The 9,713-nt window shown below is 39.9% G+C and overlaps 1 pseudogene; it reads left to right on the top strand.

Annotated features, from left to right (window-relative positions):
* Nucleotides 1-2,973: 2,973 nt before the first annotated feature.
* Nucleotides 2,974-3,614, top strand: LOC101573899 (annotated as a pseudogene).
* The last annotated feature ends 6,099 nt before the right edge of the window (nt 3,615-9,713 follow it).

The raw sequence follows: 9,713 nt of genomic DNA, 5'->3' as shown, positions 1-9,713 counted from the left end.
TTAATGCTATTGAGACTAAGAAAATAATACAAAGAATCAATGGATCAGAGAGCTGGTTTTTTGAAAGGTAAAATAAAGCTGATAAACGCCTAGCTGTCTTCATCAAAAAGAGGAAAGAAAAGACTCAAATTTAGGAATGAAAAGTGGGAAATCACAACATACCCTGCAGAAATCCAGAAAATCATCATTATCTTCTTTGGGAAACTGTTCTAATAAAATATGGAAAACACAGATGAGATGCACAGTTTCATAGACACATATGAATTGCCAAACATGAATCAAGAAGATACAAAAATTCTAGAAAACATTGTATCAGTCAATGAAATTTAAAAAGCAATTAAAAGCCTACTTACAAAGAAAATCCCAGGTCCTGATAGGTTCACAGCTGAATTCTACAAGAAATTTAAAGAAAAGTAAGTCATCAAGGCTGAAACTGTTTAAAGAAACAGAAAGGGAAGTAATACTTCCAAAAATCATTCCTGAAAGTAAGTATTACCCTAACACCAGAACCAGAAAAGGACTCAATCAAAAAAAGAAAGCTACAGGCCAATTTCCCTACTGAACATGGGTACAAATCCTCAAGAAGATATTGGCAAACAATACAGCAAATCATCCAGAATATTATACACTGTGATCAAGTATGTTCATCCCAGGCATGCAGTGGTGTTTCAAAGTATGCAAATCAATAAATGTATTACATCATATCAACAGAGCCAAAGACAAAACCACAGGATCATCTCAACAGTTGTAAAAGCATTTGACACAATCCAGCAAGTATTCATGATAAAAATTCCTACAGATAACTGGTATAGATGGTCTTTATCTCAATCTTATTTTTTAAAAAAATATATTTAGTACAGGGCCCACAGGGTGTCACTACACAGATCAGACTTGTAGTGATCCTCCTGTTTTCAGTCCCCTAAGTGCCGGGGATTACAGGTGTGTACCACCAAACATGGGATGGGGCCAGCACAGCACACTAGGGATCAAATCCGGTTCCTGTGTCTCCCTAAGCAGGTGCTTTAATCTGCTGAGCTATCTGGCTGGCCCTATTTACCTCAATCTTATATAAAAAACTCATCTATAATATACCTACAGCTATTATAACAATATATGGTCAAAACCTAAAACTTTTAACCTAAAATCAGGAACAGAAAAAGTTGTCCACTCTCACCGCTCCTGTATAATACAGTTTGAAAAACATTAGCCAGAGCAATTAGATAAGAGAAAGGAAATAAAAGGAATAAGGATAGGAAAGGAAGAAGTTAAATTACCATTATTTGAAAATATGTGATTTGATGTTAGAAGTTTCCAAAACTCCACCAAAGTCTTGGAAATTTAATAATCAAGTTCAGTAATTTAGCTGGATTCAAAGTCAACACCCAAGAATCAATAGCATTCCTGTACACAAACAGCAATTTCACTGAGAGAGACATTGGAGAAACCACACCCTTCAAATAGCATCCAAAAAAAAAAAACCTTAGTAATTAATTTAACTGATAAGGTAAAAATCTATGTATCGGTAATTACAGTACTCTGAAAATGGTGATTGAATGGATACCATAAGTTAGAAACATATCTTTTGCTCATGGATAGGAAGAACTAACATAGGGAAAATGACCATGCTCTCAAAATTGTTAACAGATGTAATGCAATCTTGACCAAAATACCGGTAGCATAGCATACCTCACAGAACTAGAGAAAACTTTTCTAAATTGTAGTTGGAGGACACCTGAATAGCAAAAGCCTTTCTGGTAAACAACAGCAGGTCAGGGGACACCACAATCTCTGATTTGAATTTGTACTACAAAGCTACTGCGATAAAATCATCATGATACAGTCTCAAAAATAGACCTGAGGATAAGTAGAAAAGATTAGAAGATGCATGCATACCTCCAAGCACACTCAACCACTTATCTTTGACCAAAGGGCCAAATATGTTCACTGCAAGAAATATACCTCTTTAATAAGTGGTGCTGGAAAATCTAGCTATCTACATGATGAAGACTAAAACTAGACACGTGTCCATCACCATGCAGTAAACTGAAGTAAAAATGGACCAAAGAGCTAAATATTTGTGGTGTATCAACAACTGCGGGTGCACTTGTAACACCCAGCTGGACTGAATCAGTGTGGTGCTGGGTGTGGGGGCCCACCCGAAGATTGTTGCCAACAACATAAAAAGGCTTAGTGGTAAGATGAAGGGGGGCTGTCGGTTCTCCTGGAGGAGCTTGTCATGCTGGCTTTCCTGATGTGGACTCTGCTGTTCTTATTCTCAAGTTTGGTACCTTATGGGCACGGAGGATGACTATGGTTTACCTTGGGGAGCTCTGGTCCTTACTTTGAGTGTTACTTCATGGCTCTGGAGGGGAAGGTGGTGCACTGTTCAGTGTCCTGGAGAATCTTGTTGCACTAGATTTCCTGAGATGAACTCAACTGTTCTAATTACTGATGGAGCATAGGAACATGTTGCTGCAGAGAATGGCTATGGAATATTTTGGGGGAAGCTCTGGTCCTTACTTTGAGTGTCACTTCCTGGCTGCAGCACAGATTTCCCGAATGACTGATACAGATCCTTCATCCAGCTGGCACAGACTTTCCAGCTTCCATCACTGACCTTGAGGACTTCCCAATGTGGATTTGTGAAACAAACTTATATGAACACTTCGCCTCCTTTTATATTCATGGGAGGCATTGTTATGAGCTCTAGGTCTTTAGCTGGACTCCTCTAGGACATTACCACGGGATTCAGCCTCTCAGCTGGATTCTTTTTGGCTTTAGTGTGTGGACAGGTCTCCTATACTCTTTTATACTTGACTGTGGGTGATTACTATAAAAAATACTATAAATTATGTGTGCTACCTTAAATTGTTTTCCTTGATCTAAGCGCAGACTCAGTCCTAGGTTCTGGTGTCCTCCCTGAGGCCCTCATCCTCCTCAAGTAGGGGCCACCCTCTCCTCCCTGCTGCAAGCATGTTAATGCCCCAACCTTTCAGGTTCACCCTGCCACTATCAGCAGTATCTGTTGGAAATGTTGGCCAACTTGCAATAGATCTGATTATTTCTACACTGAACATGTCTAAGATCCATTATTTCTATACTGATTTTTCTGGTGCCAATGATTGAAAATAATCCGTACACAACAGAAGAGGAGAGTTCAACAGAACTCAGTATAAATACTGAAGTATATTCATTGTCTTCAAGAAAGTTAGTGGCTTTTCAGTTAAGATCTAGCACAAAGCCAACTCATTCTGTGAAAATCTCCTTTCCTGGGTGAGAAGTAGTAGTTATGCCAGAGTTATTGTTCTTTCAAGCAGTCACTTGTACCAAGGAAATTATGCACAGCTTTCTAGAACTCCTTTGCAGTGCTTGTCTACATCCCGTATGCAAAACACTGTTCAGAATAAAACAGAGTTCCTTAACTGTCAAGAAAGAGGATAAACTCCATGCATTCCAGCAATGAGTGGTCCTGACTGCTGTGTCTGGATTCCAGGAAGAGGGATCATACCAAAGTTCTGCAAAGAGAGCTGCTCTAAAGAACTCCAAATGGCAGAGCTGCTGAAGTTTGTTTCTAAGGGGACAACATCCTGGACGCTTTGGGACTCATCAAATAGCTTAAAGAGTAGCTGAAGACCAGCAAGCTGGATTTATGACCCCACACTGTTCACCTTGCCGTGTACCAAGTTCCTGGAAATTACTCGTTAGCAATTGTATTTCCTCCTGTGTTGATCTGTCTTGAGTTTCATGTATTAAACACAACTTTTAAATATTCCATATAAAACTTCATACTGCCCAAAGATATATTAGGATGTAGATATTTTTCACAGAAAAATCAAAGAAAAGTAGATAACACAGAATGTCTTTCCCTTTGCCTTTCATCATCTACAGTGGATGTAAAACTTGTAAAATAAAATTTTATTTCCTAAGTAAAAGAAAAAAAAAAATGTTTTCTTTGTGAGTCCTGGCTACAATAATAAAAAAAGAAAGAAATGCTAAATTTCACAGAAGAGAAAATAGGTAGAAATCTTGAAGACGTGGGTGTAGGCAGAGAATTCAAGAACAAAACTCAAATTGTATGGTAAAATAGTACACAGAATCAGTGTCTCAGTTACTCTTCTCTTGTTGCTGGGACAAATGCCCAACACTCAAAATGAAGGAAGGAAAGGATTATTTAGCTCACAGTCACTGGAGGTTTCAGTCCACACTCAGCTGGCTCTAAGGCAGACTGCCACATGGCAGAGGGCAACAGTTCATGGCGGCAGACAGCATGAGCAAAATGGAGGAATAGCACCAACAAAGGTAACAAGAAATCTGTCTCCCTTAAATTGTATTCAGGCTTTCTGACCCAGGCTGGGGGAAGTACTCACACCCATAATCCCAGCAGTACTAATACCCATAATCTCAGTGGATCATGAGTTAATCTCAAATTCTAGAAGTCCCCCGCCCCATGACTACATGAGACTTTGAGGGGCACAACTAGACACAAACCACAGCAATCATCAACTGGAATCTGATCTTATTAATAACTTTTGTGCAAGAAAAGAAATCACCAACAGAGTAAATAGATAGCCCACAGAGTAGAAAAGAATTTTCTTGGTCCCTGAAACAAAGGACATTATATCTAGAGTATACGTAGAATTGAAAAGAATCAGACCTCCCAGATTCAAAGATCCAATCCAAAAATGGACATGGGAGATGAATATGCACTTCTCAGAAAAAGAAATACAGACAACAAATAAATATATCAAAATGTATCCAACACTACTAATCATTTTAAGAGACACAGATTAACACAACTTTGAGATTCCACCTCATGCCAGAAAGAACGGCTGTCATCAAGAAATCTACCAATGACAAATGCTGGAGGAGTTGTGCAGAAAAAAGGAACCCTTCTCCACTGTTGGTGGGAGTGCAGACTGGTGCAACCACTGTGGAAATCAGTGTGGGATTTCTTAAAAGTTAGGGTTACAGGCCCCATTTGACCCAGCTAATCCACTTTGAGGTATCTTCATTCCACAGTGATATATGTGCATGAATGTATATAGTAAGACAATGTGTAATAGCTAAATCTTTGAAACAACCCAAATGGCCATTAACTGAAGAATGGATAACATAGACTTCATTAGTTTTACACAATGGCGTATCACTCAGCCATAAAGAAGGATTAAATGATGGGATTAGGGAGATAGTTCAGCGGCATGAGAGCCTGCCTGGCAAGCACACAGTCCTAAGTGCTTGATCCCCAGTAACACACACACACACACACACACACACACACACGGAAGGATAAGCTGAAACATTTATATAGATAAGTGGATTCAATTTGTGACTATACTTCTAAGTGAAATAAAGCAGACTCACACATATAAACGTGTTCTCTCTCCAGTGTGAGACGGTGAAAGAATAAATAAGGTAAAAATGTACAGATGATATTGTGAAATGGGAAAAACTGGTCAAAAGTGGAGATGAACTAGGATGAGAGAGGGGGAAGGAAGGAAGGGAAAAGGAAGGAGCACAAGGGAGTTTTACTACTAGTCATTCTTAGTTCTTTGACAAGAAAAGTTTGTGCTGCTCTATCTTGGAGAAATTTTTATGCCCACGTCTTATAGTCTGGGTAACTATGGTAACTACTTTGTGATAACAATACTCAGTGTATGAACTAAATACTGGTATTCTCCTATTCTTTTGTTTTGAAATTTTATTTTGGGTTTTTGTCATAAAATAAAAATGTTTTATGTGTAGTAATGATATCATAATTTTTTAAATGGAATACTACAAAAGAAATTGTGATCATTTTCATAGAATTTATTTACCATCTGTACATGTTCTTAGGGATTAGGCAAAAATGTCTATTTAAAAGGGCTGGCCAGATAGCTCAGCAGACTAAAGCCCCTGCTTAGCCAGATGCAGGGACCGGATTCAATTCCCAGCATGCTGTTCAGGCCCTGCCCCCGGCGCACGCTGAGACACCAATTGAAACTCCGGGTAGTGGCATGAGCCTGTAATCCTAGCACTTGGAATAATGTGCACCCAATAGTTTAGCTGCCTTTGGAGGCCATGTGACAAATAGAAAGGCCTTCGAGATTGCAAAGACTCTAAAATATATATTATGCAATGTGTTATAGACTGTATATCACATATAATGCCTTATATATGTTATGTGTAGTATATAACTTATATGTACTATGATATATACATTTTATGATCTTCCCCATCCCAGTGATGAAGACATTTTTATTAACAATTTGTTCTGTAGAATTAGAAGTATGCAGTACTCATACTAGACAGTCCACAGCCCATAGCACTCAGCTGTGTTGACCACATATTGGAGAATAAGTTCTCATGATGAGGACTTGAAAAGACAATAAAGATTTGTAAGTTTGGAGAGAGAAGGAATTGAAGAGGAAGATCCCTTCCAGCCCTTGCAGACAATAAGAGAGGGGTCACTCCCTGTGGCTGGGGTCCTACAGCCCTCCCTGTGCTCCTGGAGTGGCAGGGCATCTGCACTGAGCTGCAAGGGTTATGAGACAGAAATGGACAGGCAGCAGGAGGGGTGGGCATGCCCAGAAAGCCCAATGCAGGTGCTGCTTACACAGGGATGACCCACATCTGCACACATAGAAGGCTTATGCTCAAGCCCTGGAATTACATAGTCTCAGACAGAACAGTGTCCAGCTGTGCGAATTGTGCTCTGACACAGAAGAAATAACTGTGTGCGGGGGGTGGGCGGCTGCCTGCCCAGCCCCCACTGACTAGGCTTTCCTTTTTAGCTAAGAGATGATAAGATTAATCCATGTCACTTAACACTTTCCTGTTAAATGTATCAATGGTTTCTGGTGAGGTTTGGAAGAACATGCTTGTGCGCATGTTCTGTTACTGTAGGAAAACACCTAGCATTATGAGATCTGTGCCATGGAAGGAGTATAATTTGCAAAGACATAATGGCAGTCAAAGAGTTTTGTCCTGGATGCTGGGCAGTGCAAGGGAGTGAATGGCACTGGCTTCTGCTGAAGCCTGACATGCTGTCTCATGATGTAGCAGAGTGTGTCACTTGGCGACACAAAGAAATCTTGCTAGCTTAAATTCCTGTACTTACAAAAATACCAGCATTGTTCTACAGGCCCATCCTCACATGCTTTTCTAACTCTAATTATCTTCCAAAGACCTCAGCTTCAAACATGTGAGTTTACGGATTAAATTTCTAAAACAAAAATACGGAATGACACTTTGAAACCAGAGCGCTCAGAGTGCTGGGGAAAGAGGTAACACACATATATATAGTGTACCTAGAATGGGCCCAGATGATGAACACCTCAATTTCTTTCTTTATTTTTTAACCTTATTTATTTATTTAGCACAGGGCCTCACTATGCATCTTAGACTCAGTGATCCTCCTGCCTCCCTCCTGCTGGGATTGCAGGAGTGCTCCACCTTACTCAGTTTCAGTGGCCCACTTTGCTTGGGCAAGGCCTGGCATATGGTACCGGGGATTGAACCCAGGTCCTCACACTTGCCAGGCAGGCGCTTATACTGCTGAGCTATCTCCCCAGCCAGAAAACCTTAATTTCAGTCACATATTCCCAGGACCCCTGGAACATGTGGCACAAATACTAATCTACTCTAAGAAAGTTTCTCTTTGCTTTCGGTACACTAACACGCACAACCTCTGGACTGAATGAGCCCTCTCAAATGGACTCTTTAAATCAGCCTATGATTTTCTCCTTTGTTTGCTTGCCACTCAGGCTGTCATACTTCAAAATGGCTTTCTAGCAATTGAGCAATCTTATAGCCTGTTAATTTGTTTGCAAGAAACAACAGCAATAATCTGATCAGCTTCGCCAGACTGTCTCCATTTGAAGTGGACAGTGGGTGTTTCCACCGAGATTGTGATACATTAAGACAAGTGTGTGATTATTGTATTGAGTTATGGCACTTAAGCACCTTGAGGGATTCCACTGCCGTGTGAATACCCCCTACTTCACTACCTTCTGCATCCATTTACTCTGATTGGCATATTGGTGTGCAAAATGGACTTCCAGGTCCCTTATTTCTTTTGGGGAGTACATCAGTCACAGAGTCCTCTAGCTGTACTCAAGTGTACCTATCAGAACGCTAACCCCTCTGTGGAGATATCTTGGCAGCAGTTATTTCTCAGTCTTACTGAGGAAACTATTTGATCTCTCTAACTAGGAAAAACCCAGACATACCAGTGATGGAGAGGAGTTTCTTTAGACTTGGATAAGGCGGGAATTGGACCTTTATTTCCTTTGAGTACAGATATAACATTCTAAGATTTTAAAAAACAAACAATCGAGGCCAGTTTGATATCCAATCCTGAGGCAAGAGGTCGAGACATCAAAATTGATGATGATTTGGGAAGATTAAGACATTAAAATGGTTTCAATTTATTTTTATTTTTAATATTTTTAGGAAAGGGTCTACAGGGTGTTCAGGGGCTCACTACTAGATCAGACTCATAGTGATTTTCCTGTTTACAGCCTCTCAAGTTCTGGGATTGCAGGCATGTGCCACCATACCCAGACTCAATCGCCATCTCAGTGCACCCCAGGGGTGAGGCCAGCACAGCAGGCCTGGGATCAAACCCTCAGCCTCTCTGCCTGCTTGCAGGTGCTTTAATCTGCTGAGCTATTTGGCAGCCCAAAATTGTTTCAATTTAGATAGATCTATTTTGGAAATCATTCATATGCACTTACTCAAATAACTGGTATTATTAGACGCCAGTTGTGAAAATCTCACTTCAATATACCAGGAAAGTACAGTATGGAAAAAGATCAATAATTTCAAAGAAGTTATATCCATAATTTGATAACTAGCCCATAATTTACAAAAGAGTATAATTTATGACATCAATCACATATCACAGGAATAAAAGAGAAGTTAAAAGTGTGAAATTTTCATATGTACTCAACGGTAAATTGTAAGCTTAAATAGAATGCTATAAGGTGTTTTATGAAAGTCTAATGGCAAACCCATCGGAGAGACACAAACTAGAAGGAACCCCCTTGTGTCAATTAATCTTAAATGTCAAATGGACTGGACAGAGATTCCCGAAGAGATGATCAGTTTGTGGGAACACTGATGCTCATAGCTGAGTGTCCCAGTAGAAGGTGAGATCCAGGTGGAGGCAAACCACTGATGTCATGGATTTGGGGAGTTGGAAGCACTTCTCTCCAGTGATCTTTTGCTGTGCTTTGTTTCCCAGCTGCAATGAAGTGAGCACTTGACTCCCCTGGAACCTTCCCCAACAAGCTTTCTGCCTGGGAGCCAGCCTGCCATGGAATGCCACCATGAACCAAGAAAACCTCTACTTCTTCAAAATGAGCATTTTAGGACTTTGGGCATAGCAAAAGATGCTCACTAACCCAACCATTATTAAACTATTCTCCAATCTGAAAAGAGGAGCAAAGAGGAAGAAGTAAATGAAGGCATAACTACATACAAGTAACAAACTGGAAGTAGTCATTTTTTTTTTTTTTTTTATATTTTGGTTACAGGGTCTCACTACACAGATTGGACCCGTAGTGATTCTCCTGTTTTCTGTCTCTGAAGTGCTGAGTAGTACTTACTTATTTGTGGATAAGTGCTTTAAAAACAATGGGAAAATTTATCCAATTAAAACAAGTACAATCTGAATGGACAAAAGATAACAACTTATTAAAGTTCCATCTGAAAGACTGACATTAGTTTAAAGA

The sequence above is a fragment of the Octodon degus genome, unplaced genomic scaffold (assembly GCF_000260255.1).
Source record: "Octodon degus isolate 3935 unplaced genomic scaffold, OctDeg1.0 scaffold00002, whole genome shotgun sequence".
NCBI classification, from domain to species: Eukaryota; Metazoa; Chordata; class Mammalia; order Rodentia; family Octodontidae; genus Octodon; species Octodon degus.
Note: the sequence above shows the minus strand (reverse complement) of the source record. Positions and strands in the feature narration are given on the sequence as shown.